Source organism: Spermophilus citellus (genome assembly GCF_964194105.1).
Source record: "Spermophilus citellus genome assembly, chromosome: 4".
NCBI classification, from domain to species: domain Eukaryota; kingdom Metazoa; phylum Chordata; class Mammalia; order Rodentia; family Sciuridae; genus Spermophilus; species Spermophilus citellus.
In genome coordinates this window covers 105,673,107-105,695,904 of record NC_138185.1, presented here as the reverse complement: position 1 = coordinate 105,695,904, position 22,798 = coordinate 105,673,107, and the positions used below count along the sequence as shown (strand labels likewise).

The following is a 22,798-nucleotide window of genomic DNA, read 5'->3' as shown; positions in this document are numbered from 1 at the left end:
TCACTTAAAAAAAGAAACAAACAAAAAATCTACATCTTTTACTCTGGAGATGGCCCAAATTCTGCCTTGAATTTGCCTGTGCTTTTGTAAGTAAACACACACACATACACACACAGGGTGTGTGTGTGTTATGGACGGAATGTTTGAGTCTCTGAAAGTTCACATGTTTAAGCCCTAACTCTCGGTAAGATAATATTTGGGGATGGGACATTCAGAAGACAACTGGTGTTAGAGGAGATCATGAGATGGGGTCTGGTCCAATGGGATTCACCCTCTTATATGAAGAAACACCAGGAAGTTTGCTTTCCTTCTTTCCCTGTCATGTGTGGCCACAGTGTGAAGGTGGCCATCTCCAAGCCAGAAAGAGAGACTTCACTAAAACCTGATCATGCCGTCACCTTATCTTGAACGTTTTGCCTCCAGAAATGCAGGAAAATATATTTCTGTTGTTTAAGCTGCATGGACTATGGTATTTTGTTATGATAGCCCAAGCAGACTAATATATATTGTTTTACATTTATTCTTTGGTATTTGAAGTTTTCTTTATTAGACACTGCTTGTGCAGAGAGTCAGGAATAAGAATTAGAGAGCCCAGGCTTCAGAAAGCCTACATCAAAATGCCGTACCCCACACAGCATTACCCTACGCCACTTTTAAAACTTTCTTTTCATGAAAAATCTGCTTTATGAGGAGGCACCTCAGATTATGGTTGCAAAAATCCTAGGGTTTGTGTTGGAGGAGAGAGGGATGCAAAGCAGCAGTCAGGAAAGATTAGCATATAGCCAGCTGTTTTACTCAGCTCCTAATTTTCTTGAAGATTCAAAGAGACCAGACATTTGAGTAGTATATATATGGGGCCAAGTTGTATGCACACGGGTGCTGAGTCACAAGAGAAGCAAAACAGAACTTCTGCAGTTCTTCTGGTTTGTTCCGCCATAGTGTTGCAGGGCTGCCTCTTGCCTCAGGCCAGAACCACCATCTCACACATAGCATATCAACATGGATCCTAGATGCCCCAGTAATATCTCATAGTTCTCTCTTTTTTTCTTATGTACTTTCTCCAGGGACAATAGTCTGGGAGGGCCTCAGTCTCCTGAGTAGTCTAGACTACAGGAGCACCACAACCAGCTGTCAATGGGTTTTTTATTTTGTTATTTTGATGATGCTTCAATTTGAACCCAACTCTACTACTGAGTTACATTTGCAGCCACTTTTTTCCCTCTTTCCACATTTTTCATTGGTGCATTATAGTTGTACATAATGATGGGGTTTGTTGTTAACATATCAGTACAAACACAATACATAACAATATATTTTGGCCATTATCACTCCCCAGTCCTTTTAGTTTTATTTGAGGCAGGCTATCACTAAGTTGCCGAGGCTGGCCTTGAACTTAATGATCCTCCTGCCTTAACCTCCTTAGTAGCTATCACACCCCTCTATTAAAGGGTTTTTATAGAGTTATTGAATGATTTTAACTAGGATTAAAGTGGCTATTAATTTATTTTAGGATGGTTTTTAGAGTAGAATTGAAGATATTTTGGAAGCTGGGTGTGGTGGTGTTTGCCTCTAAACTCAGCTACTTGGGAAGCTAAGACAGGAGGATCACAAGTTTGAGGTCAGCCTGGGCAACTTACTGAGACCCTGTCTCAAGAAAAGGGGAGTGGGCTGTGAATATAGCTTAGTGGTAGAGCATCCTTGGGTTAATTCTCAATGCCACACACACACACACACAAAGATATTTTCCAATGGAGAGATCATTCAGAAGACTATGTAGTCCAGACAGGATATAACTTGAAGAAGACTAGACTCTAGAGAGTACAGATTGTGGTAGAATCTATAGAAATTGACCATTGATAAGATCTTGCTGTGGCGAAGGGAGGAAAGAGGGGCAGGAATCAAGGATGATTCCCAGGTTGGGCATTTGAGTGGATAGTGGGGCTATTTATTTCCAGCTCATGTTTAGGAATAGAAGGAACTTGTAGGGAGGAAGACAGGATTTTGAAATGTTTAGTTTGAGTTTTCTCTGACATAGTCAAGTGGAGATGGATAGATCTGTCTGTAGTCTTGGAGGGAGGCGGGAGAGTTAGAGCGAGGAAGAGAGGGAGAGATATTGAGCTTAATAGAATTTCAGGAGTGGTTGAAGAAAGACTTGAATCAAGATTGAGGACAAAAATCTCTGGGGACATCTAGATTTAGTGGACATATGTAGAAAAGGGCACTGGGAAAAAGATCAGGAAGAAGAAATCACAAGAGAAACTGTCAGCAAGGATTTTACAGCAGCAGCCTTGGCTTCATCTCTACCTTCAGACCAGACTTTCCATTTTGCATCCTGTATTTGATCTTTGTCCTCAGACCTTTCCTTACTGAGCATTTTCTGCTGGGAGAGACTGTATATGAGAAATAGTTTATTTTTGAACCCAGCAGTTGCTGGCTCTTTTTTATTTCCTCTAAATTCTGCTTGAAAACAAGTACTTTATTCTTTAGCTCATCTCCATTTGCCCCTTTTGCTTTACATATAAAAGAAACCAGTTGACACTTTGGACATTCTGCTTAGAAATTACCTTAGTTAGAAGTAACAATTCATTTTCAACATTTTCTGTTTTCTGTCTTACCATAGGCAGTGGTTTTGCTAAGTTTTTTGCCATTTCATAACAAGGGTCTTTTTCCACCTTCTGAGATGACATTTTACTTGCTCTTAGGCCTTTCCAGTAGCCTCCTCAAGGCTTACTGGGTTTTTGCTGGTGAGATCCTTCAGGCCCTTCCAGCTTGTACCCACAATCCAGTCTTGAAACTAGGGTCATATGTTTTAGATTTTTGTTATGTCATACCCCAGTTTTAGGTATTATATTCTATTCTGGCAATTGTTGCAGTGTAACAAGCCACCCCAAACCTAGTACCAGAACCTGCATGGCTTCTCCTAGCTTAGTCTTGGAAGTCACTCAGTGTCACTTCCATCACCTTCTCTTGTCGTGAGCAAGTAAATGCCAACCTGGATGCAAGGAGAAGGGGACTTAGACTCCACATGTTTATGGAGGAGTGGTAAATTCACATTATAGAAGATTATGTGGGATGGAAGATATTTTTGCAGCATCTTTGAAAAATAGCCTGTGACAGATGAATAAAATAAAATGCACAGGATTACAAAGGAAACCCATTATATTAAAATATTGTTATTAAGCTAATTATGATCAAGTGTATATGCTTATTTAACATAATATACAAGTTATAGTGGCATATAATATAACTATAGTAAATTAGAGGTTGGAGAAAATAATTTATTTTCCCATCAAAGTTTTTCTCCTAAATTCTATCCACAAATCCAATGGTCTCAGGGCTGGGGCTGTAGCTCAGTTGGTAGAGCGTTTGCCTTGCATGTATGAGGCACTGGGTTAAATCCTCAGCACCACACACACAAAAAAACAAAAACAAAAAAAAAACAAGTAAAACAAGTAAATAAAATAAAGGTATTGTGTCCATTTACAACTAAAAAAAAAAAATTTAATGACCTGTAGATTAAAAACCTTTGTTAGTGTAATTGTGTTTGCAGAAGTCATATTGCTGTGGATTAGGAAGTATATTTGTGTGTGTGGGGGGGGGAAGGAGGGTGAGAAGGCAGAGCCTATCAGGGAGGCCACCATAGGGTAAGTTCAACATACAAGCATTTATTTTCCTTTTAAGATAAGGGTTTAATTTTTGTTTTTTAGATAGGGAAAGATACTAATGAGGAAATTTGAAGATATAGGAAAGGTAAAGGGTATTTGATGTTTCTGAGAAGGCAGGAGAGAGTCTAGTCTGGAGGTTAGGAGGAAGCATTAATCTTGGACAGGAGGCAAGGCTAGAGGAAAGGAATAATGGAAGGATGTTTGTGAGTGCTGTTCATTTATTACATCATGTGGCACTCTGAGAAAAATGTAGGCATAACACATTTCAACACAGGAGCAAGAGAGACCAGGACAAATCTCTGAGAATATTGAAGCAGAGTGCTGGACAATATGAAACTGTTGGGAAGGGAATTGGGGAGCGGGGAAAGGTAATGAAATAGGGACCAAAGAAAAATAATATAATGTAAGTGGTTGGGTGATTGGATGCAGAAGACAAGCTTTTCCTAGTTTGTAGTTTTTTGTTTTTAATACCTTTCTTAGACCAATCATTTTCTTTTCCATGAGTATTGATACAAAGAACAGTGGAATGAAAATAAAACGTATTTATATATTTTGACTTCTGCCTTTTTAGATTTAGCTTTTCTTAAGTGTCTTTTTAGTATACATGAGTAATACTTGGAATGCCATTGCCACACAAAAATGTAAAAGCATTGGAGTTTCTTTTTCCTGGTTATTTGGGTTGATTTTTTTTTAATTTTTTTTTTTTTTTAGTTGTATATGGACTCAATTCCTTTTTGTTTTTATGTGGTGCTAGGATTGAACCTAGGGCCTCACACTTAGGGGGCATGTGTTCTACCACTGAGCTACAACTCCAGCCCTATTTGGTTGATGTTGAAAAGCACTACCTGTTTTTGTTGCTTCCACACTTACAACTGGACGGAATTGGCCTTAAAGGGTTCATAGTTTTCTTTGTCATTAGCCAACAGATGCTTGCTACAGTGTTTTGCTCACTGTCTGTTTAATGTGAGGGCATCTGTGTATGCTAATGAGAAGAGCAGTACTATACAGTCACTTTTTTTTAAAAATAATAAATAACTGCCTTTAGTTTACACACAGATCCTGTACTAAGTGATCTAATTTGTGTTTAAGCAAGCTGTTATTAACATCTGGAAAATCTAACTTCAAATTGCTTTGACTATCTAATGCATCACTTTGCTAAGTCTCTCATATAATGTAACTACTTTGTATCTGTCGAAGAATTGCTTCATATCTTCTTGAAATGTTAAAAAATTTTAAACTTCAGGTCACTACTATATATCATAAATGACCTTAGGTTTCTAGATACAAATACTAATTAAGCACATATATGATATGAAATTTTTAATTTTTTTTTTAGGGGGTGTGTACCAGGGATTGACCTTAGAGGCACTAGGTCACTGAGCCACATCCCCATCCCTATTTTGTATTTTATTTAGAGACAGGGTCTCACTGAGTTGCTTAGCGCCTTGCTTTTGCTGAGGCTGGCTTTGATCTTGTGATCCTCCTGCCTCAGCCTCCTGAGCTGCTGGGATTACATGCCTGCAGCATTGCGCCTGGCATGAAATTGTTAATTCTTAAATTATGTCTATATTTAAAAATTTTTTAATAAAATATATTATTTTAAATTGTGGTTAAATGTCTACACTCTCTGCACGGCCCCCATCTCCTATTAGCAGCTATTTTTATCTTTTCTTTCAGCTTAACTGTATCATGCCTGCCTGAGAAGCTGTCCTGGGAGTGGGCTCAGGGTCTTTTGAGCAGGAAGTCCTGGGTTTCCAGGTAGGTGGAAAGCAGTTCCTAGAGGTGAGGTGCAGTGAGGCATTTCCTATTGGCCCTTTGCACTGTTTACCACTTGGGGAGAGGTGTGGCCACAGGAGGACTGAATCTTATCACCTGTTCTAAGAACAGTAGTGATTTTAATAATCTTTTAATGGGTCCTCTAGACTTAATTGTCCCCAACTTTATTCTTTAAAGTCTATTCTTTTGTTGTATGGCTGGAAAGATTTCTCTAAAACTCCTGCTCAAAACCTTTCTGTGCTTCACAATTTTCATAGAGATTTAATTTAAGTTCAAACTTCTTCACATGACCTTTTAAAGGTTCTTTGTGCCTTGTTCTGACCACTGCTTACTTTTTCATTCTTATCTGGTTTTTGAACTCTGTTGTTATTATCACAAATACTCTTTCTTACCTCTGCAATTTTGCACACAATTATTAATTAATGTATATTTTCTTGATGCATTCAAATGCATGTCATGTCTTATAAATGTGACTATTATTTAATGCTTTATTGTTCAGTTGGCTCATCTCCATCTGAATCCATTAAGTCAGTTTCCCAGCTTACCTGTCCCTTCAGCTGCATAATAATGCAATATTTGTAACATAGTTTTTATTTGAAAGTGAATCATCTTGACTTAAGTAGGAAGAACTGATTGACCTAATTGCAGAAGGGTTAGCATTAAAATAAAAAAAAAGAACAATTTAAAGAACTGATTGTTAAGTATGCGAATATGAGAATCATTAATGATAGAAATAATGGATTACTTGATTATGAAAAAACATCTAGCAACTCAGTAACTCAGCTGTCCTATCATAAAATAATCTGCATATAAACAGAATAAAAATAATTTTTGCTATCTTATTCTAAGCCAACATTAATTGAAATTTTAATTTGGGAACTATGCTAAAAAACTTGTTTTGGGGAACTGAATTTACTTTTACTATGAACATTTTTATGTTAAGCTGTTTGATTCTGTTAAATATGGCATGAAAATATATCTTTATATGTGACTGAAAAATTATTATTATTATTACTATATTTATTTTTTAGTTTCTGTGGACACAACATCTTTATTTTATTTTTGTGTGGTGCTGAGGATTGAACCCAGCGCCCCATGCATGCCAGGCGAGCGCGCTACCGCTTGAACCACATCCCTAGCCCGTGACTGAAAAATTATTAACTAAAGAAAAGAATGACTTGCTAAGGCATCCTTTTAAAAATATTAATCAAATTATGAGTAAGAAAGGCTTTCAGTCTCTATCTTAAGAGATATAGTATTGTCATAGGTTTTAGTCATTGTTCTAGTTAGGCTGGCTAGTGTTAGCGCCTTAGGTTTTCTTATGAGTCAAATGAAGTATTTTATTGTGAAGATCAATTGGATTTTATATATCAAAGTGCTTTATAGGTATTCTACATGTAGATATTAAGCAAGATTTTAGTCCTTTTTCTGCCAGCTTTTTAACTCTAGGCTGGTGACTTCATTTCCTGAGCTTTTATTTATAGGTAAGTACCATTTACATTGAGTTCAGCTCTTACAAATTATGAACATTATTATTTTTATTTTTTCTTTTATCTGCTTACCTTCATTCCCCTTGCTTTTGTTATTATTATCCATTAATCCTCAACTATTTTATTTAATTTGGTAATTACTATCAATTTTGTAAGGGCCAGTAATATTAGCCTCATTTTACTGATAAGGAAAACTGAGACTAAGGGAGTTGCACAGTTGATTACTGCTAGAGGTAGGATTCCAATTCAGGTTTCTGGTGCCAAGGTTCTTTTTATGAAAAGCATGTGGCTGAAGTAAAGACATATTACCATGTACCTCAGTTAAAGAAAACTTTTGTTCTCTGTTTTTTTCCCTTTGCTTTTTGAAAAATCTCTGGACTATCTGAAATATGTAGGTCAAGCAAGAATTAAGACAAACACATCCAGAAATATTCATTTTTATCTTGAGTTCACTTATGAGTGCTATGCTTTACTATTTACTATTGAAAACTTCAGACACCCCCTTGTCCAGGCATGCCAGCCCTAGATATTGACCTTACTTAGAACACCATTGCTTTTGGTGTGATTGACAGTGCTGATTTAGGCAGAACTCTGATGCTGATCCTTTCTGATTTAAAAACTTCTGTCTTGGTGCCATTTTTTAAAACCCATGTTTCTCTTTTTGTCTGTTGAAAGTTTCCTTTTAGACAAGTTTCATTACCTGTTCATTTCCTTTTAATCCCATGAATGATCATTGGTCATAATTTAATGTTTTTTCCCCCCAGTGATGACTTTGAAATAGCTGTGGCACTGTGAGATCTCATTTATTGCCCTTATTGAAAACACTGGAGTGCACAAAACTGCAGCTACATTGGCCTTTTCTGTGAATATATCAAGTTCATTGTGGCTATAGGGTCTTCTACTACTTGTCTCTTTGTGGGGAATAGTCTCTACCCAGCCTGCTGGTTTGCTAGATTCTTCTTTTTCCTCCTTCTCCCCTTTCTCCTCCTCCTCCTCTTCCTTTTTCTTTTCTTCTTTCTTCGTGGTACTGGCAATTGAACCCAGAGGCACTCTACCACTGAACTACCTCCTCATTCCCTATTTATTTATTTATTTATTTGAGACTGGGTCTTGCTGAGTTGCCCAGGCTGGCTTTGAACTTGTCATCCTCCTGCCTCAGCATCCTGAATCATGCTAGATAATATTTCTCTATAATATTAAAGTCTCAGCATAAATGCCCCCTCTCAAAGAGATTTCTTTGACAATTCATTATAGATTAGTGATTTCTCAACCCTCTTAATTACATGACTGTTTTGTCTTCTTCTTAGCACATAATCACTAATTGATATTTATTTCTCATTCATCTCCTCCAATGGGGAAAAGTGACAGTCTGTCTTGTTTACTGCTGAATCCCCAGAACTTGGAATAGTGTTTGCCATAGTAGGCATTCCATTAAATATTTGTCGAGTAACCAAACAAATGAAAAATTTTTCTATTAGCTACTCATAATTTTAAAAAATTATTTCTTTTGTTTCTTTTCCTTATTTCTCTTTCTATTCACCCCTGCCTTTTTTTTGTAAGTTAGGAAGATATAATTAATGTTTTTGCAACTAATATTTATGTATTTTAAAAAAATTTTTTTCCTGTCCTGTGCCCTAGTAGGATTCTTTTGGAGGAAGGGGAAAACCTTGTAATCTCAAAGGTGTGATTATTTCAGTCTATCTACTGCTTGCCAGGTAGGTGCCAGAGCTGGTACAGTCTAGTCATAGAAGCAATTAACAGGTAGGAAAGCTGGCTCCTAACAGCTGTTGCAGTCCTGCTTGAGTTGGCCTCTCCCCCAAGGGACCGTCAATGTCTATCTAGGAAAATGAAATTGCCTTCTCATAAGCATTTTTCTCTAGAACAAAAACAAATTCTAGGTTTATAAAATGAGTTAAGAGTGTGTCAACAGAATAGAGCAGGGTAATGACCTGCTGCTGCAATTTGAATTTTAGTCAAGGCAGCAATGTTTATTTTCAGAAGAGATAACATGGAAATGGTGGCACTTTTAGTTGTATTGAAATGACTTTATTATGCTGGAAGAGTAGATTTAATAACTTAATTATCATTATTGTTGAGGAAAGTGGCAATCGCATAAAATATAATTTTTGACCCTCAGAACTTTGGTTTATGTGATTGTCCTTAAGTCCTTGATTCTTCAATTCACTTTATGGAATGGGGGAAGCATTTTCGAATATATGCTACTTGATTTCTTTTCATTCTTCCAGTTGTTAATTCATTCAGTATGGATTCTTTTCAACCATGACCTTAACCATGGTTATGTGCCATAATCAGTGTATACACAAAGGCTTTTAAAAATGGATTTAAATGAGTTTTATATTAATACTCTGTCAGTTCTGTGTTGTATATTGATATGCCTTAATGATATTGGTCTTTCTTGATCCTTTTTGGAAGTCTTATTTGATGTGATTCCCAGTCTGAGCTAGTTGTGAAATATGTTTCCTTTGAAAGTTGCCTTCTAATTAGTATCCTCTTCTTTAGAACCCCTGGACTTTCATGAAACTCAAAGAATTTGTGTCACTACATTCTGCTTTAAGCATTTTGTTACAAAAATTAAGAGAAGCTCCATGCAAAATGAGGGTATTAACTTTTTGAAGGAATGAGATGTGCCTTAAAAAGCTATCAGGTTGTCTAATGAAGAATAAAAAATCACATAATCATCTAAGTTGATTAAAAATATTTTACAAGATATAACACCCTTTTATGATAAAAAGTCAACAAACTAGAAATAGAGGAGAACTACCTTAACATTATAAAGGCCATTTATGAAAAGCCCACAGCTGACCTTATACTCAATGTGAAAAACTGTAAGATTTTCCTCTAACCCCAAGAACAAAGCAAGAATTCCCATTCTTGCTACTTCCGTTTAACATAGTATTGGAAGTCCTAGCCAGAGCAATTAGAAAAAGAAAAAGAAAAAAAGTCATCCAAATTAGAAAGGAAAAAGTAAAAGTATCTGTTTGCAGATGAGATGATCTTATATGTAGAAAACTAAAGATCACACCAAAAAAATGGTTGGAACTAATAAATTCAGCAAAGTTCATGGATACAAAATCAACCCTCAAAAATTTCTATATAATAACAATGAGCAGTCCAAAAAATTAAATAAGATATAAATAAGTGGAAACACATATTTACGGATTGAAAAACATAACATTCTTAAGATACTACCCAAAGCAATTTTTAAATTTCATCCCTTTAAAATCCCAATGACTTTTTTGTAGAAGCAGAAAGATTTATCCTTATGAAATCTCAAGAGATCCCAAATAGCCAAAAAAATATTAAAAAAAGATAAAGTTGGAAGTCTCACACTTCCTTATTTCAAAACTTGAAAGAACCAACAAGGCTCATCCTCGGAGAAAATGCCCATTTATTGAGGAACAGCTCTGCATATTTATAGAGCTGGGGGTGATTTGACAGTTAATGACAGTTTAATGGTTGAACGGTTCTTGAGAGTTGGCATGGGGTGCTTTCTGATTGGTGGGTAAAGATCATGTGAGCCAGCAGGGCTAGTCTGATTGGTGGGTAAGGATCATGTAAGCCAGCAGGGCTAGTCTGATTGGTGGGTAAGGATCATGTGAGCCAGCAGGGCTAGTCTGATTGGTGGGTAAGGATCATGTGAGCCAGCAGGGCTCACCATTGGATGGCTCTTCTCGAGGGATGGGGAAGTTAGTCTTTGGAGCCAGGGTGACTCCCAATTTATGACAAAGCTATGGTAATCTATGTAGACAAACTTATAGACCAGTGGAATAGAAGAGCCCGGGAATAAGCCTTTTCATGCATAGTAATGTTTTTCAAAAAGGGTGGTAAAATCATTCAATGGGAAAAGGACAGTTTATTTTCAACAAATGACTCTGGGAAAACTGGATATCCTTAAGCAAAAAAGTAAAATTGGACCCTTACCTTATACCATATGTAAAAATTACTTCAACATGAATTGAAGACCTAAATGTAAAAGGTAAAATATAAAACTCTTAGAAGAAAATGTAGGTAAAAACCAATCTCATGACATAAGGTTTGGCGGTTATTTCTTGGATATGACACCCAAAGCACAGGCAGTAAGACAAAATGAATATGTGGGACTTAATCAAAATTTAAAACTTTCGTCAATCAAAGGTCATCATCAATGAAGTTAAAAGGCAAATTATAAAAAGGGAGAATATATTTGTAAATTATATATCTGATAAGGAATTGTTATCCAGAATATACAAATAATTAATCTTACCTTAACACGTTCAGAAGATTTACATTGGCCTATAGTTCGGCTTAACACAAAGCCTATTTTATAATAGTGTTGACTATTTCAGACACACAGATGGATCATGGATGTGAAAATACAATGTCTAAAAGATGCTTTCTACACAGTACATTGTAGAGTATTGGTTGTTTACCCTGGTAATCTTATTCTGACTGGGAGTTGTGGTTCACTGTCACTGCTCAGAGTCATCAGAGAGTAGTATCATACTATATATTGATAATCTGTGAAGTGATCAAAATTCTAAATTCAGTTTCTATTGAACATAAATCGCCTTTTCCCTACCATAGAATTGAAAAATTGTAAGTCAGACCATCATAAGTTGGGAATTGTATTATCTGTATTTTTGCAACTTGCTTATTTTAAAAGTCAGCATTATTATTATTATTATTATTATTATTATTATTTTCTTTTTTGAGTACCAGGGATTGAACTCAGGGGCACTCAACCATTGAGCCACACCCCCAGCCCTATTTTGTATTTTATTTAGAGACAGAGTCTCACTGAGTTGCCTAGTGCCTTGCTGTTGCTGAAGCTTGCTTTTAACTTGCGTCCTTCTGCCTCAGCCTCCTGAGCTGCTGGGATTACAGGTGTGTGCCAACATACCCAGGTCAGCATTACTTTTGAGATTTAGAGGATTTTTTTATTATAAGGAAAGAATATATATTTTAAAGCTGCCTAATCTTAATTAATTTACTATGTTAATTTTATATTTAGTTTTCTTAATTTAGCATAGATAGAAATTCTATTGTCTTCTGGAATCTACTATGATTTAGTTCTGACCTGATGATTTTATTGTGGGGTGATTTTTTTTAGAGGCTGACTAAATTGATTCTGAAGAGTTAGTTTTTGTTTTAGGAATTCCTTTTTGGTAGGAATTTTTTAGATGCACAACAATTGAGATTAGTTTATTTTTTGTAGCGTTTCATACCTACCCTTTTAAGGATACTCAACAGAAGCTAGAACCACTTAATTAAAGTATGCTACTAGTTGGAGAGCATACCTTTTCAGGTTACAGATTTTTTTCATTACAGGCATCAGTTTCTGAAGGAGCACATTTATAGGTTGAATTATCTGATGTGCATGATTTGGATGGGGTAAAGCTGTTGTTTCCTCAGTGTGATGAAAGTGACTTCATTTTGCTTTGGATAGAGAAGGTTGAACCTAATTATTTATGCTGATGAATGCATGAAGGTTCATCTGGGAAAAGCAGAAGCTGTCAGATCTTTGCAGAATTTTCTGTGGCCTAAATTAAATCTGTATCATACAGGATTGCAGTCTTTAGAGAGGACTCCTTCATTGTCTTCTGTGTTAATTGTGAATGCTGAGTTGTCCCTGCTGATTTGATTATCATTGCTCAGTTTATATCCTTTGGTGTATAGTTTGAGTCTAGTAGCAAAACAACAACAAAGCAAAAAACACTCAAAAACCTTGAATTTCTACTGTTTTAAACATTTGAAAAATAATGACCTCTCCCTTCTCCCAAGATAATTTATTATAGGTTCCAGAAAACTATGTAATGGTGTTTTCTATCCAGAATATTTTTCATTTAATACCTGGAAAAATTTATTATATTTTAAAGCATCATTGGCAGATTCAGTTGTAATTTAATGAAAACAGACTAATATACCAAGAGAATTGATTTTTAAGTTCTGGCCCTTCCTGCTCAGCTTTGTTGCATGAAATACTAGAGTGGTTTCTTCCCTGTCATGCTCAAGGATGAAATGATGTTCCAGATTTTCTCTCCCTACTCCTCCTAGTGAGACTGGGTTCGCAACTGTGCTATAATAAAAGGGGTACTGAGAAATGACATTTTTCCTACTGAGTTTTCTAGAATTCACTTTTTGCATGATATCATGGTTTTAAGATGTCATTTCTTTCACAAGAATCAGTCTATCTATGGTAAAGGTCTTGTAATATGGTATATAAGGCAAGAATATAAATTAAAAATTGAGCTGGTGTAGAAGAACCTCTGTGCAAAACTAAATTTAATCTGCATTTTATCTCCTGTTTGAGATTTTATATTCAGGATCTTTATCTACCAGGATGATGTTCTTATATTAATCTCAGGATGATGCTACAGACCTATTAATTTTAAACAAGTCATCACATTCTCACTTTGGTCAGGTAGTCACTTTATGATTATGATCTTAATGATTATTCTTCCTTATTTTTAAAATTAATATTCACTGAAGTTTTCCTGAAATAAATGACATATCATTCTTGGCTTCTTTAAAAATAAGCTACATTATTTTTTTCTTAGCATACCTAGAAGATTCTTTTAAAATGGAGCTCTTATGACTGTATTATCTTACCCAATTTAATTTATTTGGACTTCTTTTGCTCCCTTATCTGCTTCCCAAACTATAATGTAGAATATAATCATGCCTCTTACTACTGGCAACCTAAGGGCTGGAGTGACCTCTTCACTGGCTATTTTGTTGTTTTTTTCTCTCTTATGTTCCTATCTTCACTTATTGTGTACCTACAATGAAAGAAGTAATTGGGTGACATCCCTTGTGAGAACCTTTCTAAGAGTCCTTATTTGGGAGGGTGATTGTACAAGGCATAACACTTAAACTTCTCTCTTGCCTCTCTGATCAGAAGTATTGGTATTTTGTGAAAAGTGTTCATAATCCAGAGTTTGCTCATAGTAGCTCCTGTTCATACAAGTGGTTTAGTCACCAAGTTCCCACTTCACAACATCCTCACCTCAAACACTCCAGGTTGCTGGATCTAAGCTGGCAATCTGTTAAGGTTTTGTTGTCAAAAAGATTCCATCATTAGGGGCTTGGTTTGTGGCTCAGTGGTAGAGTGCTCACCCAGCATGTGTGGGGCACTGGGTTTGATCCTCATCACCACATAAAAAAACAAACAAACAAAAAAACCAATATAGGGGTATTGTGTCCATCTACAACTAAAAAAATTCCATCATTAAAGCTGTAAAGGCTGGATGTCAGTAATGAATAGGGAGCGATATGTTAGGATTGTGAATGCATGGAAAACATGGTTGCAAAACAAATCTATGTGTGCAGAAAACTAGAAAACTGCAGAAATATGAACTTAGGAAATCTTTTCCTAATTATAAAGGGAAAAGATGGGGGAAATGAAAGCAATGAGAAAGGAAGACAAAAGGAAGGTAGGTTAGGAGATATGATGTCAAATAGGAATATCAGAAAGAAGTAGAGCATATGCATTGGTCAAAGAAACAATAGAAGAAAACATTGCTGACCCAAAATTAATACAAAGAGAAACATGAAAACATTTCCTACTGGACTTTTCAAAATTGAAGGCATTTCTGCTAGAGACAGTATGAAAAGAAATGAATTGTCAGAGGCATAGACATAGAGCTAACCCATAAACTCTCCCATGAAAGAGCACACTACCTGGATCATGGGAAGAGATGCTGAATAAATCATTATGTATGGTCCACATACCTTTGTATGAGAAACAAGGGTAAGCAGGCACAACAAAGTAGAAAGCTGGCAAGGAGGGAGGATGCCTTCTTGGAATAAAGGATAGTCAGGATCAGAGAGACTGCATGGTGGGGGACAGCCCTGACAAGAGAGAAGACAGAATTATAATTATTCTCAGTGGTACATTTACTTAAAAATCTTATGGAAATTACCTTGAAACCTGTTTGAACTAATATGAAGTTATGTAGTTGGTTACAATCTAAGTATACTAAAATCAGTACTTTTTCAGTATTCAAGCAATTCATAATTAGATACTATAATGAAAAAAACCTAAGTATTTTGAAAGAAATGAAGTGCAGGAATTAATTTTTTAAAAACTTTTAATTTTGTAGCAGAACATAAAGATACTTGAGTAGAAATCTAAGTATACTAAAATCAGTACTTTTTCAATATTAAAGCAATACATAATTAGATACTATAATGGAAAATAAAACCCTAAGTATTTTGAAAGAAATGAACTGCAGGAATTAATTTTTTAAAAACTTAATTTTGTAGCAGAACATAAAAATACTTGATTAGAAAGATCAAACATGTTTCTGAAAAGGAAGATCCATTATTATATGGATTTTTCCTGACTGTGAATTTAATGCAATTTAAGTGAAAATTCTAATTAACTTTTTTTGATTCAGAGGTGTGATGGAATAGGGGAATTTAATAAAATTTGTCTGAAATAGATATAGAATAAGTTTAAAAGAATATCATAGAAAAATTATCAGAGCTGTGCAAGAAAGTCTTTTAGCTAATAGTTCCTGCCTGTAATCCCAGTGTTTTGGAAGGCTGAGGCAGGAAAATTGCAAGTTTGAGGCCATCCTCAGCAACTTAGGGAAATCCTGTCTCAAAATAAAAAATAAAAAGAGGTGGGAAATGTAACTTAGTGGAAGAATGACCCTGAACTTAATTCCCAGTACTATCAGAAAAAAAGACATTTAAATATATAGAAGTGTATATAAAGATACTTATGATAATTGTATATTTAGTCATATATTTAGAAACACCTAAATATTCAAAGTAGAAAATAGATTGACTATACTATAGTGTATATCTAAAATAGAATGCTAACAATTAGGAATGCTTTACCAAATAATAGTAAATGTTAAAAGCTGAGATTAAATTTTAAATACACTCTAATCTTAATTCCTCATGTAGTCATTCAGCTATTCACATAGGAATACTTAGCCTCCACATCAGGCATTGTTCTAGGATCTAGAGATAAAGTACTGAGTAGGGAAAAACAAAATAGACCATTTTCTTTCTCTGCAGAACTTACATTCTAGAGTTTATGTTGTCCTTGGTAGAGATATAACAATAAGCAAATAGTTTGTCAATTGTTGATAAGTGCTGTGGAGAAAAAGTATAACAGAGCAAGAGTGCTAAAGTGTACCAAGTGAGGGTAGATGGGAAGATTAGTACTTTATAAAAGGTTAATTAGAGAAGTCACTGAAAAAGGATATTTGATTAGAGACTTAAAAGAAGCTGGGGAGGAAGAAAGCAATGTTGATCTCTGGGGGAAGTGTATTCCTGGTGGAGGGAACTGTGTTCCAGCAGGAGCGTGGATGTCAGCTTAGCTCACACAGATTAAGCAGAGAGTGTGTGTGAGAAATAGGGGAAGCTAAGTAGAAGTTGGGGGCTTAACTTGGAGAGGCTTGCTGGCCATGATAAGCACTTTAGCCTTTACTTTCTGATGAAATGAGAAGCCATTGTAAGATGTTGAGGAAAAGAATGAAATATGAAATTTTAAAAGACTGTTTTGGCTCTTTGGGATACAATAGACTGGAGAGGAGCAGGAATGGAAGCAGCATAGAGATAGCCGGCTGTTATAATAACTCTGTCAAGAGATGATAGTAGCTTGGACCAATGAGCAGAAATGGTTTGATTTGCACCTCCTACAACAAATCTTTAATTGAGGAATAGTTACATTAACTTGTTAGTAGTTATCAACATTTTGGTAGTTATCTCTCTTTTGAATGATTGCTGGTGATTTGTCTTTTTTTTTTTTTTATACAGGCCAGTATTTTTCAAATGTTCTATAATTATTACTTTAAAACTAAAAAATTAAAAGTAACTTGTACTTTTACTATATTTTCCTTATTTCAAACTATTCGATACACTTAAAAATTTAAGAATTATTTCGTGTGTGTGTGTGTGTGTGTGTGAGAGAGAGAGAGAGAGAGAGAGAGAGAGAGAGATAACATTTCCACTTCTTGATTCACAGGGTTAATCAACCCAGCCCTTAGATTAGAACCACAATGTAGTTAACTGACAAGTGAAATTGAGGAAGGAAATTATACTTTTTTTTTTCAAACTAAGGAGGACTGTATTCAGCATTTTCTCTACCATCTTTGCTTAAAGTAAACTGTACAAATTTTTTTTTTATATCATTGACATATTTGGTACATTTGACATTGATATATTTGATTCACATCCAGGTCCTTCTTGCTAATGAATAAGAGTTATATTGTTGATTTCCTGAAAATCATTTGTATGTATCATTAGAATGTACTATTGTTTCTGATTTTCTTGGTAATATCAAATATTAAAACACTTGTAAACCAACTTACCCTAGCTTAGGTGAGAAGTACAGTGGTCCAAAATGTGCTAATTGGCAGAGTAGGGGGTGGGAGGAAAAGTCAGGCTGGAATTCAGACCTGGCAAAAGACAATCTGGAATTGATTGGTTCCTAAACAACAAAACCCTTATCTGGAACCCTTATCTGGAAACATAACTTGAATAGTCTTTTAGTCAAGAATAATAACCCTTGCTTTGTTTGGAAGTGTTTATATCTCTATCATTAGCTAGAAAGTGGAGAGTGGCTTTTTACTCTGAGGAGAACCTTTCAAGGTGATTTGTGGTGTGCATTGGACAAGATAAATTTTTATTTTGCTTTTCATTTGGGCTCCAAATCATGCTTTTCATGTAAATTACCAATTTGTAGTGGTACTTCTTCTATAAGCAGCAAAATTACTTCATGGCCTGTTGGATGTATTTTTAGTCCATTATTGAAAAATAAATGTGATTTTTTTCCATGAAAATAGAGAAATATCTAATCTTACATTTAGGACTCTAAAGAAATCTAATGCATGAACTGTTTTTGTAGACTCAAAGTTTATACACCTTCTGTATCTTTCTGTGCCTCCTAAGCAACTTGTGTGGTGAATGAATATTTTACAGTGTTTGATTTTTAAAAAAATATTTGTCTAATTGGCGTGTAAGATTTTCAGTTCAGTTTTCCAATCATTGATCCAGAGCTAGTGTTTTTATTGTTGCTCCTTGAACGTTTAAGTGAAAATAAGTCCTTTGTTTCAAAAACAAGCACTTGTCTAATATTTATGCTTTCCAAATTTCCTCCTTACTTTTCTATAAATTGTGTGTGATTCTGTGGAAAGAAAATCATCTTTGGTACTACACAGGCCAGAGTTGGATCCCAGCACTGCCACTGAAGAGCTGTCAGAGAGCTTCAGTTTCCTTAGCACTAAGATCACCTACATCATAGATTTCTTGTAATGTGCCTCTAGTATTATGCCTAATGTGTGGCAGGCAGCCAGTAAATATTACTTCATCTAGTTTCCCTTACTTTACATTTTAAATTTGTCTCACTGAATAGAACCTTTGGTGATTTTGTTACAGTTTTAAGGTAATTTTTGTAAAGGGAACTTTGATGTCACATTACCAGATTTAGTTTGCATGATGTAAGATCCTCAGTTGAGGTCTTGTTTCTTTCATTCTTTTTAAAGATGTTATTTTACAACTTTATAGTATATTCATAATTTGTAATTGTGCCAGAAATCCTGCAGGATCCCTGTGCATACTTTGTCTTTATTCCTTATAATTATATAAAGTAGATATACTTTTTTTTTCCATTGAAGAGGAAATTGAGCATTGTGTAGGAAAGTGTTTTAAAAATTGGTGTGTATTAATGGGCCAATCAGTGGATTAAAGTCCACATGGTATATTATAAAGTGATCTTTTGCCATGTTACTGGAAAGTTAAGGTTCCATTATAGAGTCATCTCCTTTGGGACTGCGGAGTAGTGGTTGTAAAGAACCTGTGAGGGAATTGTGCTGTTGTTTTTGATGTTGAAGCATCTTTGAAATCAGTGTGAACTATTGCTGTTTTAAGGGCACTGTGACTAAGGTGTGTGTTTCCCTTTCTTATTCCATAATGTGCTTAATTAATTTAATTTTAATTAATTTAATTTATTTAATTCTTAAATTGTCAAAGTGTTAGTACTTTACTTAATTTTTAATGATTTTATCTTTGGCTTTTGTTAATACTGTGTTTTTATCTTAAATAGGTTTTTGAGTTCTGATTATATCAAAAGAAAAATCTATCATTTGTATGGATTTTGATTTTTCTTTTGGTATAGTGTTTTAGTCATTCAGGGTTCACATAAAAGAATTCAAGAACAATCCAAACCTAGGTTTTCTTTTCTGTTAAATAGGAATATTTAGTTTTGGTCTTAGTGTACTTTATTATAAAAATAATTTGTTTAGTATTCCACTAATGCTTAATACTGGCCAGTGTCACATTCATGTTATAAAAATAAATGTTTCATAATTATGTGTTCTTTATTTATATAAAATATAGGTAATAAGGAAATATAGACAATGTTTAGAATACATTAGAACCAATTTGGGTTTTTATCTTATTGGCATAAGAATTTACAATGATTCATTGGATTATTTCTTTAACTGACTGTTTTCAGTTTAGATGTGTATACCTTTGCCCCAATGATGATTTACTTCATTTAGAATCAGACTGGTGAGTACAGAGACCAAGTTTACCTAACATCTAAATATTTGATTTTATAATTATTGATATATTACTGTATTGTAATACATACTGGTAATAGTTTAAGAATAGTTATTTTTTCATTTCTAAAATCTGCATTGATTTTTTTTTTTTTTTTTGTAATACAGTTTGTCCAGTGACATTGTTAGTTACATAGAAGAAATGCTTGGATTTTCTTTTTGTATTCCAAGACTCTATATTTAAATAATAGCCAAATTATTTTCTGATAAATATTCTTGGATATAGGTTATTGTTGAATGATTGCTTGAAGGAATAATAGTGATCCCAATTGGGATTAATTTACTTTCTAAACTTAATTTCTAAAGATTTTTGAAATTTAGTATATGAAATAGCTTTTCTTCTGTCTGCCTATATTATGAACTCATTTGCCATCAGCAATTTTTTTTATATATTTCACATGTCATGCTATTTCCTACATATAATAATATTAAAAATATAGATTCTCATTCTCTGTTGGGTGAAAATGAGAGACTGGCAGTTTCAGAATCATCTTAACATCTTAGGGAGTTGTCTTTTTAACATTGCTAGATCCAGGAGTCAAGAATGATTTTTTTTTTCCCTCTTAGAGATTACAAAGTAGAAATTTTCTGTGATAAGGAAATATTCCTCCTATTCAGTGAATTCTGTCATGAGATGGAAATGCAATTCAACCAAGGAAAAGGGACCCTACACTTCATTAATGATAGTTGAAAATGTAGATTTTCATTCTTAGGAAGAAGGCAAAAATTTGTTTTAAAATTATTCGAGCATTTTTGTTTCTATTGGAGATTTTTGTGCTTTTTAAAATTTCTCCTGATTTAATATTTCGATGTTTACTCTTCTGTTTAAAAGATTATCAAGACCCAAAATATTATGGTTTGTCATCATAGGAGAGTAATTTGAAAGTATTGGTTATGGATGTTTTTGAGGGTCTCCTTTATCAAAGATAATAAACTACAAATGTTGGAGTTCATTGTGTCATTCTTTAAAATCCAAAGATGAATCTGTGTGTGTGTGTGTGTGTGTGTGTGTGTAAGCAGGAGGCAGATGTTAAGTGTTCAAGTATATGGCTAACATGGCTTAACAAATGGGATATTGCCTAAGGTCTGTATAGAATATTTTGAAGGCAGATTTCTCTTACAATTTAGAATGTTTAGTAAACAAATTGAAATTATATAGTGTTAGATTTCTAAAGTGCAGAACTTAGTTGGGTGTAGTGACACATGCTTGTAATCCCAGCAGCTCAGGAGCCCCAGGCATAAGGATTGCAAATTGAAAGCCAGCCTCAACAATTTAAGAGTCCCTAAGCAATTTAGTGAGACCCTATCTCAAAATGAAACATAAAAAGGGTTGGGGATGTGGCTCAATGATTAAGTGCCATTACTGGATTCAATCCCTGGTAAATAAAACAAAACAAAATTAGATTAGTCTATGGTTATAATTTATTTTTAAATTACAAATTGTATCAGTTCTCTCATTACATTCACACTGTTACCTTATATTTGTGGCTGTTCTTTTTTTTTTTTCTTAGTTCATTCTTCCAAGCTAATCTAATGTCATATAACTTAACTAAAATTTATGTTGATTATATTTCAGGATAAACTAAGTTCATGTCCCAAGAATCTTAGTCACTGTGTGAGAGAGGCATTAAAAAACAGTGGGTAGGACACAGCTGGATTTTCAGATTCTAGTAAGATAAATCATCATTTAATTTATAAGCTGAGAAAATTTGATTTACATATATTATTGAGGGAAAATAAATCCAAAGACTTCACAAACACCTTTTAAAAATCAGTTTCAAAATAGAAATGTAGTAGTTCCTCTTGGGAACATTAATTTGCCAAGACAATGTGGACTTTACAAGGAGATTAACTACTTCTGACTTTTTAGTACCCCTGTCACTGTTCATTTATGCTCCCTAAATAAAAGTGCTTGGCAGCTCAGGTCCACCGTTTGCCATGGTCACCCTAAGGGAAGGGTTTTCAGAGAATATATACTAGCTAGTTTTTTTATTCTTTTTTTTTTTCAAATACTATTTTCAAATTTTGCTCTATGTGGGACTCAGGAACAGAATTCAATTTGATACCTTATGGCTCCATATCAAATTATCATAGAAACACTAGTGGGACAAATATTTCAGAATTTTTTTACATGGATTATGGATACAATACTGAAAATTATTTTTTGGCCACTAGGAAAAATAGTATGAAAATACACTGTGTATCAATTCAATAATGCATTTATTCAGCAAAAATTTATTGAGTTCATATATTATAACCAGGCATTCGAAGTACAGAGATAAATAAGGCATAATACCTATCCTTGAGGATCTCTTTGTTTGGCTCTAAAGTCCTAAACTTCATTATAAAAAATAAGAGCTTCAACTGCCTGGACTAGTAAGGTGGTATGAAACTCTGAGGTATGAAAACCAACGAACTGTAGAGGCAAAGCATAAATTGTTGATATCGATATTCTATTTTATATTTTCTAGAAAAAATTCTAATAATAAAAAAATTCTGTTCCTCTGTAGAAAGTTTTGCAGGGATTATTAAATGTTTTTGTAATATTTCCCTAGTGCTTACTATGTGCAAGCCTCATGATCAACATTAGTGATATAAAATGATTGAGATAGAGTGCTTTATTCCTGAAGAGGTCAGTGGGTAAAATGGCTGTATATATAAACAATTATACTGTAGTGGGGATAGACATTTTATTATTGAATTCTGTACCAATTGATTTCTCTTGATAGCATGCGGGAATAAGGACAGACTAAGATCAGGATTTCTCTTGTTGGCAGTGATACTAGGGAAACAAAAAAAGAAACTAGGATCATGAGGTGAAATTCATAAATGACTAAGGGTGGCCGCCAGTCCCACTTAGGAGAATATTTCACAAGCCCTTTTTTAAAAATTTTATATCATATATATATTAATAATTTCAGTGATGATTACCAAGAGAAAAATCAAATGTAAAGACATTTTTGTATTTATAATAAAAACGCATGTTGGCCCTGCTTTGTATTTGACCCTTTAACAATATTTTCTCCTGGGAACAGCTTCCCCTTTGCTAATGAAGACAGTGAATAAAGAAAGAGTAAAGGATTGTCCATAGTAATACTGCCAGACATGGCAACCAGTTTGCTCTGCTCTGATGGAGTGCATCTGTAAATTTGGAATAGGAAGGCTATAATAGACAGACAGCCTTCTGGGTTAGAAATAACTATTTGAGAGAAATTGATGATGCATAGCATTACAAACAAAGGTCCATGTCCAGTATTTTTATTTTATATGTTGGGAAATTGAAGTGGAT

At 34.4% G+C, this 22,798-nt stretch overlaps 1 protein-coding gene across 2 annotated transcripts in view; it reads left to right on the top strand.

Moving 5' to 3' along the window:
• Positions 1-22,798, top strand: part of PEAK1 (pseudopodium enriched atypical kinase 1) — a 290,178-nt gene that overhangs the window by 52,837 nt on the left and 214,543 nt on the right. For both annotated transcript variants that reach the window (XM_081292596.1, XM_081292595.1), the window contains exon 3: positions 5,343-5,423. The gene's annotated coding sequence lies outside the window, so the exon portion shown is untranslated. The remainder of the gene's footprint in view (positions 1-5,342; positions 5,424-22,798) is intronic.